General features: G+C 35.0%; 1 long non-coding RNA gene across 1 annotated transcript; it reads right to left on the bottom strand.

Moving 5' to 3' along the window:
- Positions 1 to 469: 469 nt before the first annotated feature.
- LOC104160829 lies at positions 470 to 15,964 on the bottom strand. The gene is made up of 3 exons (XR_696443.1): positions 15,916 to 15,964; positions 1,934 to 2,098; positions 470 to 994 (listed from the first exon to the last, which is right to left on the bottom strand). It is a non-coding gene; the product is annotated as an uncharacterized LOC104160829 (long non-coding RNA).
- Between the last annotated feature and the right edge of the window lie 1,827 nt (positions 15,965 to 17,791).

The raw sequence follows: 17,791 nt of genomic DNA, 5'->3' as shown, positions 1-17,791 counted from the left end.
AAAATCAACTTCATGTGACCTTGGTTTGATTTTTCTATGTAAGTGGTTCTTAGAATTATGTGATACTACACATAGGCAATTATCTTGTTTCTCAACAGATTGCTCCGTTGTAGATTTATTACTTTTCAGGTTACTATCCTTCAAGAACTTATCATTTACAAAACACTCATTTCCTCCTACTGCTTCTCTTTTAAAAGGTCCTCCTACAGTCTTCAAATTCTGAGGTATTTCCGTATGACTTAAATGATCATTACTACCTGCGTCTTTTAACTGGCACTGTTTTTCGCTCATGACATGGTCAGATACTCCATCTTGACTTGTATCTTTTTTTACAAAATCTAACGAATTACAATAATGAGTCTCCTTATGTTCTGCAATACCTGTCTTCACTTTCACATTTATTTCCTGAGAATGAGCTAATGATGGCCTATGTTCCTCTCTCCCTTCCACAGGTTTATCATTCTCAATTTTGGAGCTTTCATCTTCTGCACGAAGCCCATTTATCATGCTTGTTACTTGTTCTGTTACTGAATCAGCTACACTGTAGCCAACCTCTCCAACAACACTGGTCAGATCATCCACAGCACTGCTAAGTGTGTGGACCAGAGAAGACACGGAGGGAAGGCTCAGATTTTGGTGCAGGTTTCTGAAAAATGCCATTTGTCCAACCTATTCAGCAACAACTTTTAATAACAAAAGGTCCTCTGTTTCACAAACAGATCAACTCCACTTCTCCAAGTTCAATTTCAGAGCTATTTGCTTCCGCTATCTCAAACTCAAAACATTTACATGGGGAAGTTGCAGCTTTGCTCTTTCCATTCAATATGCATCGAAAATAATAAGAAAGCAGCTAAGTATCTTGAGATGAAGCCACAATCAACCAGCAAAACCATAGTCTTTCATCAACTGCAGCATCAACTAGCCACAATAAAATTCATTATTTTCAAAAATAAGACAACTGTATGAGGTGGAAATATTTTTTTTTTATTCTAACCTGCAAAGAAGAAGTTGCGAGACATTTAAATTACGTCCTTTCATCAATGTCACACTAAAACAAGCTTTTAACATAATAGTTGCATAAAACCATGCATCATGAAGACTTCTTCACGCAAAAACATTTGCTGTCTTTTACATAAAGTAAAATATTTTGGAACATGAATACCTGTTTTGTAGCAAAAGAAAGTTAAGATGACAGACGATTTCCAGGGGGAGAATTTTCTGCCTCCAAGAAAACTAAAAATAAAAATTTAGCTGCACCTTTTAAAGAGGTAGAAGGGAAGAAAACCTCTCAAATTTCCCATTCTGCTCTCTGGTGCCTGTCTCTTCCTCTCAAGTCAGCTAACAAAGCCCATTCAGTTTCCATAGCCCAAAAGTAGAAACAGGTTATTTTACCAACCCTCAGTATCTTTTTCAAGGTCTATTTTTTTAATTCACATTACTATTAAAGACCTTGTTCTATTAAAAAAGGATAGAAATAATTTGTTAGTCAGAGATAAGATGTCTTTAGTTTCTAATGCTTTACTTCTTTAAAATTATTTTCCAGTTGAGTAAATGCAAGACCTTCTCTAAAAGGCTGGTGAAGGATTTTAACAGGCTGAGTGAAAACCCAATAATCCCATTCACAAATTTACTTCAGAAAATTTAATTATACACAATTATAGAACATTTGAAATACATTCAAGAATATTCTCATAGTGCAAGAGAAATATCTTCCCATAAGTAAATGTTAACTCTTTCGTTATATAGCTGTTGAATTTCTGTGGCTTGTGAATACAAAGGTTTCTTCCTTCCACATACTACACAGTCACGGGAAAAGTCAACATTGTGTGTTTTCATCACTTTAATCAAGTGATTATTTCTGTATTTCTAAACATCCTTGCAAAAATGTGCATTCTTATAATTAAGTTTAGTACACTGTATTTCATATACTTACAAAGTTTATCTTGTGAATTCTTTCTTGTAGTGTATCCTGAATCGAGATCTGGGAAACCACTAACATTTTCAAAACACATCTTCTTGTTAATATACAGGAAAAGTAGCAACATGAGAATAATGAACACCCCAACAGCAGACAGGAATCCAATTGCTTCAGGAGATACTAGAAGAAACAGAAACAAACACTTTTTTAAAAATGTTGTAAACGTTTAACTTGTAAAAGTTATAATATTATATCAGAATTGATCATTAAAAAATACTACTAAAGTTCAAAAAATATATGTAGAGATAATGAAAAAAACCACTATTTAAATTTGAGTTAATGTTTAATCATCTTTTCAAAGAACACAGAAGCATCTCATCCTTATCTAAGGGAGGACTGACATTGTGAGCAAGGCAGTACCGGACCCCCATAACAAGACAGGGTCTCTGCAGAAAATGGGGAGATCATCAGCAGGTGCCAAGGCTGATGGTTTTTGATGGAACATCTGAGAGAGAGGGCACTGGAAGGGAGCTAAGAGCATCCCCCCTTCATGGAAGATGCTGGAGGTTTGGCTACATGGACTCAGGGCCAGCTCTGAGACAGTGCTGCTGGGGAGGGAATTAGCCCTTGCTGGTGAGGCCACTGCCTCTGCCAGCCTTGTTACGCTCAGCTCCTGGCTCCTCTTCCCTTAGGGATCAGCTGGCCCTTGCTGCTCCCTGACAAGTGGTATACTGTGTGAGCAAAAAACAGAATGAGAAAAAGCACATAATGGTATGCTGTGTGTCACTTGCACATAAAACCAGAAAGAGCTAAGTGGAATCGAGATAAAGCATACTTAATCAAAACCAGGTGGAGGAAAAAAGGCTGAAGTAGACTGACATGTCTTAGAAAGTGTATAAAATAAAGAATATGTAATTGCTATTAAGCAGAAAACTGAAAGGGAGTATTGGGCATCTTTTGCAGCAGTAGAATCTTGCAAGTCCATCAGTACATAAGTAACAACATCAGTAATACCATTTAAGGTCAAGATTACCTAGGAAATAGTTTTAGAAATATGAAATCTGGGAATGGATGTAGCAAACTGGACCAATGGGGAAACAGTAATTAAGGGGCAGTTTGCTTATCTGAAAGGAGACTGGGCAGAGAAAGGGATATAGAAGGGCAGCAAAAAAGAGAGTCTAGAAATGTAAGAAATAACGAACAAGTTGTAAAAGCAGTTCAGGAACAAGAGAGGACAGATCTTTTGACAGAAGGAGCACAGATGCCCATAGACTATAATGAAGCTGACCTGCTTCATTAATCAAGGCTGCCAGGATGTCAGAGGGGAAGCTTCTTGGGCAACCCACTGGACTCCCCACTGGGTCTACATCTGAAAGACTTGATGTAAGAAGTTAAAGGGTGAGTAAAGAATTGCAAATTTGTTACTAAGTAGTGTGGGAGGTTACAGTGAAGGGTTATAGAACTATAATTCAGTAATATTTGGGTGCAATTTATAAGAAAAAAGTGATAGAACTCAATAATTGCATGCAATTAACAATGCTGTAAAGCGTTATAGAACTGTAAGTGATTCATAGTGGTATGTTTAATAGTTAATTAATCTGTTCATTTGTTTATTAGTAGTGTGCTGATGAATTAATAAACAATATAGCCTCTTACATCAGTTACGTCTCAAACCTGCATGCTAAAGAGTGAGAATAGGACCTTGAGGTAACAGCCTCCTTAACACTTGGGAGTGTTTTTTGTGGCCTCAACACAGAGACACGCATCTTTCAGGACTGAACACGGCTGCATTCATCTGGATGAAAGCTAGGATTTCACATATTCCTTTCTTCCTGCTCTTTCTGCTCTTTTTCTATTTATAAAAGATTTATGAAGATTTATCAGATTTATGAACTCCATTTGCCAAGATCTTGGCACTTCACTTTAGGGTATAACGCTGTGTGGCAAAATCTTTCACTACATAAAAAGGAGCAGGATTAAAGAAAAGTTGCCAACAGACTGCATTCTCAGAGGTGCAACACAAAAGGACAAGAGGCAACAGTCCAAAGTAGCAACAAGCAAAATTCCAGTTGTAGATGAGGGGCAAAAATTTCAGAATAAGAGGGAGTTTATCACTGGAACAGATTGCCTATATCAGTTACAGAATCCAACTTCAACTTTAGCCCTGCTTTGAGCAGGGGGCTGAACTGCACTTTCCCAGGAGCCTTCCAGATTAAATTCTCCTCCAAGTCTGCTTATGCCCTTTGCAAATCTGGGCTCATACATCTATGTAAAAGTGCTGATTGAGAAACACACGCAGTTCCAAAACCTCCTCAGTTTGTTTTGTGCGATGACAGGGAACATTTGTGTCTGTGGTGCTGTTCTTAAATAATTATACAGGTGTGTCTTAAAAACTGGAAAAGAAAGATCAAAAGAAATGCACCTTCTACCATCTAAAAGGAATTGGTCATATTTGCATTTCTATTTTGAGCTGGACATCCAGACCTATCTGAAACTGTGAAAATTCAAATTTGTGGAACAAATTACTCACTGCTTCACTTTTTACCTCTGATCAGAAGAGATCATGTAACATTGTGCCTAGAACCCTGAAAATTTTCACGTGAAAAGGAATCTGCCAATAACTTCAAACCACCCACCCTGACTAAATTACTAAAGAAATACCAGGATGGCAACCAAAGAAGTCCCAAAAGGATAAAACAGAAACCCCAAATGGACTACAACCTCTATTTAGTCAATATAAAACTTGAGTATAATTTTTCCTTCTTTTGTTAGATCACACCAGAAAAGTTAGGAAAAACATGAGCAACTCTCAACTGAGTTGAGAACATTGCCTCCTGAAGAACTGTAGGTAAAGCTAGAAATAATTGAAACCTTCAAAGTCTGACCTTCACCCTCCAACCCACTGAAGTCCAAGAAAGAACGAGAAATATAAGGGGCAGAATAAAACAAACAGTGCAACAGGGAAGAGCAGGCATGTGGCATTTTCAGTTTCAGACACTACAACCGAAATACAAAGACCCATAAAGTTAGAGAGTCCCTCATCATTCCTTTCGCATGAGAAAGCCTGCTGCATCAAGCAGAGCAACAAGGTGAGGAAAGCTTTTTTCTTAAATATTTTCATTTTCATGAAATATGTGCTTAAGGAAGTTAAACACAACCTAAAAGTAACGTGAAAACACAATGCTTTTGTTTTTTTCTTGACTACTTCCTGGGTACTAATTAGTTAAAAAAGGCACTGGATGCAAACTGTATAGTTCTCTATGGAAACACAGTATCTGATGACATCTTTCTAGAGTGAAAAAAAGCATTGGCTGATCCCTTACAGAAAGAATGAAACTTTAGCTGCAGCAAGACTAATTAATTATTGATGTAATTCAGAGTGAACATAGTACTTCAAAATTATATTTCCATATCAATTTGCATCCATGAAAAGAATCTTAGAATGCTTGTTCACAGATTAAGTATATTATCAAGTTAAAATCCTTTAATGTATTACCATTATAAAGCCAGGAAAAAAAAAAAAAAAAAACACAAATAAAATTGTACTTCAATTTTCCACATGTAAATGTGTACAGATTCCCATCTACAAATAAAGTTTTCATACATCACATTAATCCTTCAATTAGTTTCTCACAGTTGAAGTGTCAAGCAGTTATACTTCATAAACAGAAAAAATAAAAAATGTTCTGTTTTGCATATAAAATACATTTATGACACATTCAGCACCAGATTTAGTTTGATTCAAAACACATTGTCATAAATTCTGATTGGTTTGGGCATTAATCGTACCATGAAAAGCATTTTAAAAACTCTCAGAGGTTCCCAGTGGTTTCTTCTGCAATCACAAACCAGTAGAAAGGCAATACTTTCTCACAGTCATATTTCAAATTCAAATGTCCTACTTTTATAAACTTCATAACTATACTCAGTTCTTAAGAAAAACAAAAATGAATGTTTGAAATTCATAATAACATAACACAGTTTTAGAAATACTAAAAGAACAAATGTCTTACTACTAAGTTATTAAGACTAATTGAATTGCTGACTATGGAAATGGCATAGAAAGTTATACTCATTACAGAAGTATTATATTAACATCACTTTAATTCACTTTTATTATTATCATCAGTAGAATTAGAATTATTAGAACACAGAAACTTACCATCTCTTCATCTTAATTATCAAATTAGCAGATCTTTCTCAAATAGTAACCTCCCTGTTATTAAACAGTTTTTCTTTTCCAAAAAATGTTTCAAACTCTTCAGAAAATAATGGCATCTTTAAATAAATATCACTAAAACAACAAAAATCCTCAGACATATTAAAAAGCATTTAATGGTTTTAATATTGAATTAAAAAGCATTTAATGTTTTTAATATGTATCTAACCCCCCCAATTATACTTAATATCCAGTCAATTCTTTTTGGAGCTCTCACACTCCACATCATACTGCTCACTTAGCTAGTAACGTACAATGCCACATAGTTATTTTAGTGATGTTTTAATTATTCATTTACAAATGCAATACTATCTCTTCTCTGCACAAATTAAGCACCTGGGGGTATGATCCAAAGAACCTCAATTACCTTTAAGATTCTAGCACGAAAACATTTGAAATGAAAAATGTAAGCTTGTTTTTATTTCTAACCCATTTTATTTATCTTTTTTACAACTTGATCTAAGATATTTTAGCCTTTTAAATTCTTTTAAATAAACAGGACTGTTTTTTATTTAGTCCTGAAGAAGCACTATTTATTGTTACTAGTTTTTACACTGTTACATCTTGACATTACTCAAAAATAACCTGTGCTGTCCAGCTCAAAAGTATTTTCATCTAAATGCTATTCACTGCTGCTTGTCACTTCATACCAACTTTCCAACTTGCACGAGAAATTAACACATTTTCAGAAAGCTGAACAGGTTACTGAACCAAAAAACACGATTCATGCCTTGAGTGCCTTTCCTCCATGCTTGAATTATTTATCTCCAAACAGCATATATTTATTTCTCACAGGCAACTCATGTCATAATGGAAAAAAACAAACAAACCAACCACTCTGTACCTCAGAGTCAGCTCAGAAGTAAAATACTTTAGTCTGATTGATTACTCAACAGGAGTAAGAACTGTACTTCCGTATGTGTCAGTTTACATGTAAATATTTTTTTCTTTTATGACGAATTACATAGGATGGTCTCTTCTCTAAAAGTAACTGAACTTGAAGGCTACCTAAGATTTTGTGCTTTCTCTAAACAGCTTTTCTTTGACAAAGTAAACTCAATATACAATGTTTCACAATAATTTAGCAGAATTATTATCTTCCTGTTTGCTGGAGTAGCTGAAGAAGCAGTCAAAAGTGAATATAACCTAGTTTACCTAGACAAAATACTACATCTACAGGGGGCAATATTTTATCCAGTGTTGTGCAAGACATAAAAACTTAAATTCTTGACTACCTGCACCATTTTACAACCAAGATAAACTCTATGTGGTAGCTGACATTTACTATTAGAATACTTTCCCATATAAAAAACAGAAGCAACTTTACCACAAAAATTCACTAGCTGATGTTTCTGCTAAATATCAATGACAATGAACTCAGAATTCCCTCTACATATTTTATTAAACATGCCAAAAGACAAAATTCCAAATATATTTCCTATGCTTCCTGTTTTACTTTGTATTCATCTTTCTTCTTTCTCTCCTATAAAACACTGGAACTAGGTAATTCCGTTCTACAAATTTACCTGTTTCTTTAAGTTCTGCCAAAACAAGTATCAGGAAAAGTGGTGTAGCTCAACTTAAAACATGCAATTAGTCTCATCTATTAATGTCTTTAATTTTTTAGCTACATTTAGGCAACATTAAAACTGAAGCTTTTCTGTATAAAGATGCTGCCCCGTTCAATTCAAACTTGGATTTTGCCTTTCTTCTGCAGCACAGATTTCTTAACTTACCCTGCTACCAATGGCTACTTACTATGAAGTTACTAAGACTAATTGAATTGCTGACAATGGAAATGGCATAGAAAGTTATACTCATTACAGAAGTATTATATTAACATCACTTTAATTCACTTTTATTATTATCATCACTGTCAGCATATTACGTTAAATACATGTTATACTGCTACTCTTATCATGTTCCTTCCTATGTGTTTGTTTCTCCTGCATCTTGCACTTCATTATTCAGGAAGTTTACACACTCTCCAGTACAAAATCACAAGCATGTGCAACATGAGATATTTGTATTTCAACACTTTAAATATCTATATCCAATATATTACCCTGAGTGATACGTAATTTTAAATGAACATAAACCTGAAATGACAACTGAATTTCAACACAGAACTGAAAAGGACTTTTCCTAAATAAGAAAATTATTAACATTTTTAAGTAACATGAACCTTTCAGAGTTTTGGAAGACTGACAGAATGAAATCAGGATGAAAGTGTTTATTTAACTTTCTATTTGGAATAACAATGCCCTTTAAAAAATCTATTTATAAACCTTTCAAAGTAATACTGGAGAAAACAGAAAACTTACATTATCTGAAGTGATACATGATACCATTTAAAGGTTAATTTATTAAAAAAAAGTCATACACCTAACATTAAGTTTACATTAAAAAAATTACTGGCATTACTGTATCATGACAGCTACACTGGTCTAACTCCAATGTCACTTTTATTCCAGTGGAAAGTTACCAGGAATAATAGCAACTTTTTTCACAATTTGGTTTATGTCAGTTCACACTGGCTGAAGGATAATCTGCACTGCTACAGAGATAAATCAGAACTTCTTTTTCCCCTTGTTTTCTTAACATCTAATTACAAGGACTAATAAGAAAAAATACATTTTAACATCTAGATTCCAGGACTTCCTCCACACAGGAAGAAAGTCTAAAATGTATTTTAATTTAAAAAATCAATTTATTTAATTTTATTATGAGCAATTAAATTACTTGACTAAATATTTACATGAAACAGAGTTCAACATACTTCATAAACTATTGTTCATGTTAAAAGTCACTTGGTTCAGCAAGTTAACTAATCACGTACATAACTGCACAAAAATACTTGTAGCAACTCTAGTACTGCCTCTGCAGATTGTCATTCACAGGATTCTTTTCCCTTTCTTTTAAAATACCATGCTGAAGCTGTCTTTTGGAGATAAGTTTAATTATAGGAAAGAGAGGACCCTGGGCTCCAAAACATCACTGATCTAAGAAAGAATTTAGGAATAACAGAAGCCATACTCTGAGATGGAGATTTAAACTTTTGACAGAAATCTTTTAATTCCTAAATCCTTAAGGGCTGAGGAAATTGTCAGCCTGCCACCCCTGCTGATTTACTAGTCCCTCAATGCCTTTTCTCTCTAACGTGGAATTCATCTCCTATTAAGTGGTATCTCAACAACAGAAATCTCTGAAAAGAAACAGCGAAGGAAGCATCGCTTTGCTACTTGGAATAGACATAGATCATGGAATCATCTTGATTACCTCCAAATCCCAATAATCTGTTGCAATTACATGGCATATTACACGACTCTCTTCTCCACACAGTGGGTAAGAGAACAGCAGTGATTATAGCTTTTTAATGGCACTCTCAAATAATCCTCCCAGTGCAAAAGTATCAAAGACTTGCAGGGTTCTAGAGATTTGCAGTTTAAAAGTTCATAGCTACTACAAAGTAGCTTTCTACTACTGGGGGAAAAAAAAAAAAAAAATCTATGTAATAAAAATCTTTTAAAACCACATTTTTCCTATCAGCCACTACACTTAACAACAAAGTGTGAGACAATCCAGGATCCAGTTTTCTGGACAGCACAGTGATTAACTAGAATACATAGCAAAGTACTGTGCAGTAAGAATAATTATATGAACGTTTTAAGTGAAGAAATGCTAAGGTTCAGATATAGTAAAGTTCTTACACAGAAACCGTGCTACGGAGGAAAAGGTACTGTGATAGTTGGAGTCAAGTGACACCAGTAGCTGCTGCTTTAGAGAAGACTCCAAACACAGGAGAACACACAGAAACATAACTTTGCTTCCTGTATGGGCATCAATAAGCTCAAAGTATTTACTTTGTATTAAATTTTCTCTAGTCCAAAATGTATAAATACAGATTAGCTTTCCAACAGAGTGCAAAATTTAGTATATATTCCGGTGTTGTTAATTCTAACATTATTACTTTCATTTTTTTAATATGCAGCCATACTTTTATAACATCTCCCAGATACATTAAGTATAGTATTCATGGGATAAAGGACATAAAATTTCTTCTAGCATGGAAAAAAAAACATGTATTTGTCTATTTAAAATTAACTAGTGCACAATTATGAACACATTAATTACTATTTTCTGCATATATTATAAAAGTAGCTTTACTTGTGTATACTTTTTAATGAAGAGTTTTTATTCCAATCTCTGTAGAAAGAGAAAATGCACTTTACTTTGTACTATCCACATCTGAACCCTTAAATGACTAGAAAAAAACCCATCTATTTACAATGTTTTACATCAATTTAAAGAAATTTGCTACCATCTGTGGTATCACCTTGCTCGTGACAAAGAACAAGAAGTTCTACCAACTGGATGACAGCAGAGAGAAAGGGGAAAAATTATTCCGTTTCTTTTTCAGAGGCACTTACTTAGTGTAGACTATCACAAAAACTGTAATATAACTTGAATATCAGACGCAGTTGACTTTCAGTAAAATAATGTTTCTACTTGTAAAATGAAACTCATGAATAAATATGTGTTTTTTTCCATTTGAATTAAATGCAGTTGGCAACTTAACATTCAGATACATGCAAATGGATAAGGATAGTTGACCAGAACATTAAGGAGGACATAGTTCTACTTAAAATGTACTTCTGACAAAACAAAAATTCATACCTCCTTATCTTTTCAAAATTATTATTATAAGTGACATTTTTCATTGTCAGCCAAAGACATCGTCTTTTTGCAACTTCTTTCCTTTGCATATTAAAGAGCACTTCTGTTCCATTATTAGTCACAAAGGCAGTGTGCTGAATAATTTCCTTTGTTTGTGAAACTGCCACAACAATAGAAAGAAAAGAACATCTTGCAAAAGAAAAAAGGGCTTAAAAATAATTTTTAAAAACCTGTGCAACTCAGACCTTACTCAGATACTCAATCTACATTTCCATGAATTAAATACTAAATACTTTGCGGAGTTAGAAGTATCACTTTACATTACTTCAAAAATACATAAATGAACAATGAAAGGTGGAAGAGACCTAAAAATAATATGGCCATATATTTTCTGCTTTAATGTCACTTCCATGTCATACAGTGAATAATCTACATATTAGAATATCTTAAAGAGAGTTTTTCTTCAGTTACAGCTCAGTATCGTAAACACTTACCACAAGTCTGTCTCATCTGTACAAACAGAACCTGAAAACATCCTTAATTAAAACAGTAGTACATCTAACAACAGCCAATTCCAAGTTAGACTAGCAGTCTAGCTACAGTGCACTACACAGCCAAAAAAGATACATTTTTCTGAAGTCTCATCTCAAAATCCCTAAATTCTTTTATGTCCATAGCAAATAACCAAAGGAACAACTTAACATAACTCTCATGACTCTCAAAAACATCTGTGTGTTAGGAAAATAGCCAACAAAAAGGCAAACCTTTAACTGAGTAATTGCAGAAAAACCCTGCCATCTTCTCCTGCTGTCAAGAACCCCAAGTGACTAAACGAAACGACTCAGTCACTACTAACTAAAGTAAGCAGGACTCTTCTTTCCTTAGCCAAGTCTTCAATTTGTATTGTCAGACAAGAAGTAAGAATTTGAATATGTGAATGTACATAAAATAAACTTGCATTAAATAATAGAAGTAAACAAGAAGTTCATTTATAATAAAAACAAAAGTATCTTTTTCCTTTTTCCAATTTCCAGAATTCAGCAATGTGTAAATACAAAACCACACAAACAGCTCAACCACTTTGCTATGTTAAACATAGGAGTCACACATTTCAGCACTGTATTACCAAGCTTCTGTAATAACCAAACATACTTCTTTAAAGTTCTTTTCTATAGCTGGAAAGTGACTTGTTCTATATTTTGCAGCTATTAGATGTTCTAGGACACCCCTCCCCTCCATATTTACACATTTAGAAGCCGTCTCTATTCTAAAATACATACAAATTAGTTTTTAAGGCATTCCAGAAAAGCTTATCAGTCGTCTTACTCCTGACCAGCTCTTTGCAGATTCTTCTCAAAAATGTACAAATCTGCTAAAAGGAAATCGAACAAAAAGTACTGTAAACCTTCTTGTGCAGACTAGAAGTGGACCCACCACAGTCTATCTTGGGCAACTATGAAGCTGTAACAACATTATGTGACATGGGAGCAGGCCCTGTGCTAGACAATTGCTACACCTTTCGTTAGCAAATTCGAGTTCTGTATTGATACTATATTGGTATTATATTTACACTAGAATTCAGATAATCTCAGATATTCAATAAGCTTTGTAACTGGTACTTGCAAATCTTTGAGTCTTAGAAAGCTAAAAATAAATCCACAAACCGAATTTGTTTTATTTATTTCAGTGGAAGCACTGTTAACATCAAAGATATTTTAATGATGCTTTTAAATGAAAATGCAACTGTTTTAAATGAAAACGTAACTGTTTGCAGTCCCAGTACTGCAGCCTAGAATACCTTAAAAATTGAAGATAATGAACGTAAAGAAAAAAAAAACCTCCATGGTTCTGGTTAATTTGAGAAGCGCAAAACTAAAAAAAAAAGAAAAGCGAGGTTTCAAATAATTTTCATTTTAATAGCTGAATATTCTTAGAGCAGACATTTCCTTTTTAAGCTTTGGGTTTTGTTTTTACAGTTAGGCCTTCATATATAGATAAAAAGTTGTCATTAAATAATTTGAGCTAATTTGGTGTGGTCACATATAGCCCTGCAGACCTTTCTGGTCCCTTTCCACATTTCATCATCTGATACCCTGAGGTACCTACTTTCCTAGTAAAAATGAATGTGAAGGCAAGAAAAAGACAATTTAGGAATGTGTTACTTTGCTAACCAGAAAGAAAAATTAATCAGCAGCAACAGGTGTTCTTCAAGTCGTATAATCCCCATATAAATTCTAATTACCCCCCATCACTTGAAAACGGAAAGTTTTCCTGTGCATTATTCATAGGAGACACATGCTCGCTTGCTTGCTTTTCCCTTTTCCCTATTCAGTACAGGACCAATAAGATGGAACATCACTGTTTATCATATTAGTCGCTTCTCAACAACAATGTACTTGGAAAGATTAGGAGAAAGACGGACAGACAAACAAAGCACAAATGTACACTGGGCATCTCTAAGAACTCTGGTTACTTATGCTGGCTATTTACTACTAATCTTTCTTTCAGAGATTCCACACAGGTACTCTAACTACAGTCACCTGGCAGTCACAGTTACCTACCGTCACCTGGTAGAAAGCATCGGAGGCTTTCAGGCAAACAGCAAATGCAGAAGCATTTTGTGAAACACTGCACCAACTCTCAAAGCCTCATAGGTAGCACTCGATGAAAATGAGTGAATGAATGTTAGGAGTGCCAGGGTGTACTCTCCTGGTGCCACACAGACATCAGTGAAAAAGGAGAGGGAGACAGTGCAAACTTACCCAGCACCAGACAAGACTATAGGGAATTATCCTTGCGTTAATGTGAATACTTAATTTGTCCATCAAACTTCCACAGTGAGCTCACGGACCAAAAAAGGCTTAAGTTTCACAGCACAGCCAAGAGATGGTGAAGAGGAAGACCTCTATGCCATCAAACTTTTCAACTCAATCCTGTATAAGCTTGAAATGAGTACCCAGTGGCATTAAGGAGGGAGCTGGAAGGTCTGATTTGACCAGCTCCAGACTGCTAGCAGACACGAATTCTCCACTTGGAAAGGCCTTCCTGTTCTGAGGAGGTCAATACAGATCTTGAGTGTGCACTCTGATCCTGGCAAACAAACAGGCCTGGACAACTGGCAAATAAAGTAATCCTTAGGAGGCTGGCCACTGGTCAGACAATAAAAACATCTTGAATGTGTATCAGATGATGTAAAGTCTTAGATAAAGCAACTGAAACACTACATGACTGGAAGAGCTGTAGCACAATGACAAGCACCTTCTGCTTTATACGTACGCCTCAAGTAGGGAGACAGGACAGACAAGAATGCATCCGCTCCACACACTACAATGAGAAATTTGTCAGTAACACAGCTGGGCACAGGGGCACACAAGGTTAGAATACACATGGAAACTCATATGAAGAAAAAAGGAACCCGATATATTGCAGGTATAAATGGCACTAAGAGGATACTTTTCTTTTAATCACACTTAGCCCTAGGCTAATTTATAACCACCAATGCTAAAACACAGGTTCCATGCAACTGTTGTTAACAAAAAGTTTATAATATCACAATGACAAACAGAGTTTAGAATCTAATGTTTAAACATAAGACAGAACCTTAAAAAATCCAAATGCACGTCTTTTCAATTTAGCTTCCCAGCGATAACATTAAAAATCATGCAGCACTGCCTCCAAGAATGCAGAAACATTGTTTTTCTTAAAATCACTACAGTACCCTGAAATAAATAGGGATTAGCAAGATTAATAGATTTTGACACTTTATCAGTAGGCTTCCTGAACTTCCAATGAGTTTCATAATTCAGAAAGAAAAACAGAGCCTATTACAGGAGGAATACAGAGTACTGTGTGTACTTATTTATCCACCAAGAGAAAAACAGAGACAGCATAAAGAAGTTTTTTATTAAAAAGAAAACCAAAACAAACAACAAAACCCACCAAAACTTAAAAAGGAAAAAGTAACCTCCCCTCCAAAATGAGAAAGAAGTCATTAAAAAAGCAAGAATTAAATGATTCACAGTTTTAAAAAGCAGAAAATTGTTTTTAATTACAATACTGTCAAACCACACACAACACTCAATTATTCTTTTAATAGATATTTGGAAAAGATGACTTGTGACCGTAAAGCTATTTTTCATCTTAACTGGTAGACTTAATTCTGAGGTTAGGAGATACTAAGTAAATGTTTCAAAAAACCCTGATTTTACCAAAACCTTTAAGGGAATGCAATGGAAACTAAGCTTTATTTAGAGGCCAAACAAAATTTCTTCCTACCAAGTACAATGTGGTTTGACAATACTATTCAGCCAGTCTAACACTTAGTTGTTGTCAAAAGAGTGTTGCAGCCCTCCTCCTCTCCCACCACATCTTCTTACTCTTTTCATTTTGAAAGCATTGAGACTCTTCTGACCTAACAGTGGGTTAAGATTGGCTTTCAGATCAGAATATAGAGATTCAACAGCAATGCCACAGAAAGGAGCATAGGGCTGGCAAAAGGGACAGGAAACACAACTGTATCTAGTCATTGTATCAGCTGAGCTGTTCTGTCAAACTCCAAAGTCAGTCATTGTAGCTCAGCTTTAAACCTGTAAAAGTCCTCTCTTGAGCACAGCTCTGTTTCATGCTCTGTCAATTACTGCTTTCATTATTGATTCAGTTGTTTTCAAAGAAGTTCCAGTCATCAGGATCTCAACTGAAAACATAGGCAGGGATTGCCAGTCCATTACATCAGTTGTTTAAAATATCCCCACAAATTTCTATTACTACTAAAAATCAAATAATCCTACAAATATCTGAACAAAGCAAAGATCAAAGTTTTTGTGGTTTCCCATCACAGCTGAACAACATTAACAACTTCCATGTAACTCAGCGAATACCGGAAGAGCACATTTTTCCTTCTTGTGAAAAACCAAATTTTATTTTGGGATTTCACATTTCTTTTTTTTCTTTTTTTCATTGACAGTGTCAGCATCAAAAGATTTTGCAACACAAAGATGCAACACAAAGATCCAGAAAATGTAGGATTGTAACATCAGGTAGCAGATTTCTCACCAGTACTATTCACAAGATAAGAAGTTCACTTTCACAAATCATTGCTTACCTTTTCTAATGCAGATTAGCTCATGTACACCGCAAGTTCGTTCTCCACCTATGCGGAAATAAATAATTAGAAAATAGGAACAAACAAAATGTATTTGGCTTCTTAATAAGGCTTATAAACAGTGTAAAAGAAAAAGCTGTAAAATCATGTCATTTAATAAAAATGCAAAAGATTGATTTAATAAGTTTACAATTTGTACATGATATCCTTTGGAGAAAGCAAGAAATGTAACTTTGGCTTAATATTGCTAATGATGGAGCAGTTTGCAGAGTTTTACAATTTATACAGATAAAATTACAAACGCAAGCAAATTAACTGAAGCCACACTAATATTTCCCAAGTATAAAGCATAATTTCCTGTTCTGAGGAAACTACTATCTACAGAAGAATTCTCAAAATATCAAAAATATTTGTCAATAATAGAATGCCAAAATAACATTATGATTATCTTCCATGGTAAAAAAAAGAGAAAGTCTGTCACTAAAGGCTGGGTTTACTTGGAATTTCTCTTTAAAGAGGTTTTTAATTAAAAAAACAGCTGTACAGAATTTGAGACATTTATATGAGAATAACAAAATTGTTGCTAGAAATATTAAGCTTCATTTTATATTTTAATAAAAAACATTCTAATGTTAGAGTTACAGCTAGTAAACAAAACACCAACACGTAATATATCTAGCGAGGACAATGAAGGAATCCACAAAGGAAGAACACATTCAGACAACCACGTTGAAAGAGGAAGCTGCAATACAAGGACAGGACATGAAACAAGCTATTGCTAAGCCTTGTAGAGGGAGGAACAGGCAGGTATAAACTGTTGAAGCGATTCCTTTAATGCTATCTAGAAATTATGGGAAGAGTTGATTTTTTTTTAAATTATGATTACCTTATACTGAATACATTTACAGTATTCATGATCCTATTCTCTCTTAAATGAATATATTTTGGAATGATACACCCCATGGTCAAACCTTAAAAGTTCCACACTATGCCAAGCTATGGCCAATCTTAACCATACACTAATGCCCACTCAGCCTTTTTCCACTGACAACAAAAGACTGCATGTATATGAACACAGAACTGAAGGGAACTGCCTAGGTTTTCATGCCCAGTTGTCTGCAATCTCATGAAAATACAAAACAGACAGTCCCAAAAACTCACAAAACCTCTATTCCATATGCATTAATCATTACTGGCCTCCAAACTCTTCACAACACACTAGATAACAAAATTCTTTCCACCTCAAAAATGTGGAAATATAATATACAGCACTTATTACTCTCCTTCATTCCATAATAAAGGAAATATGCCATATAATAAAGGATATTATGATACAATATCAGCTAATATTTAAAACTCATAATTGGTAACACTAACAGATGGTGTTGTAAAAGTTTTAAGATACCTGTATTTGTAGTTAAATGTAGAATCATAGAATCATTTATGATGGAAAAAACCTTTAAGGTTGTCAAGTCCAACCGTTAACCTCACATGTCCAGTTCACCACTAAACCACGTCCCTAAGGACCACAACTACACATCTTTTAAATACCTCCAGGGATGGTGACTCCACCACCTCCCTGGGGAGCCCATTCCAATGTTTAACGACTCTAACAGTGAAGAAGTTCTTTCTAATGTCCAGCCTGAACCTCCCCTGGCGCAACTTGAGCCCATTTCCTCTTGTCCTATCGCTAGTTACTGGGGAGAAGAGACTGACCCCCACCTCGCTACACCCTCCTTTCAGGTAGTTGTAGAGAGCGATCAGGTCTCCCCTCAGCCTCCTCTTCTCCAGGCTGAACACCCCCAGCTCCCTCAGCCGCTCCCCATCGGACTTGTGCTCCAGGTCCTTCACCACCATCGCTGCCCTTCTCTGGACT

The sequence above is a fragment of the Cariama cristata genome, unplaced genomic scaffold (assembly GCF_000690535.1).
Source record: "Cariama cristata isolate BGI_N322 unplaced genomic scaffold, ASM69053v1 scaffold11244, whole genome shotgun sequence".
NCBI lineage: Eukaryota > Metazoa > Chordata > Aves > Cariamiformes > Cariamidae > Cariama > Cariama cristata.
This window is presented reverse-complemented; position numbering and strand designations above follow the sequence as displayed.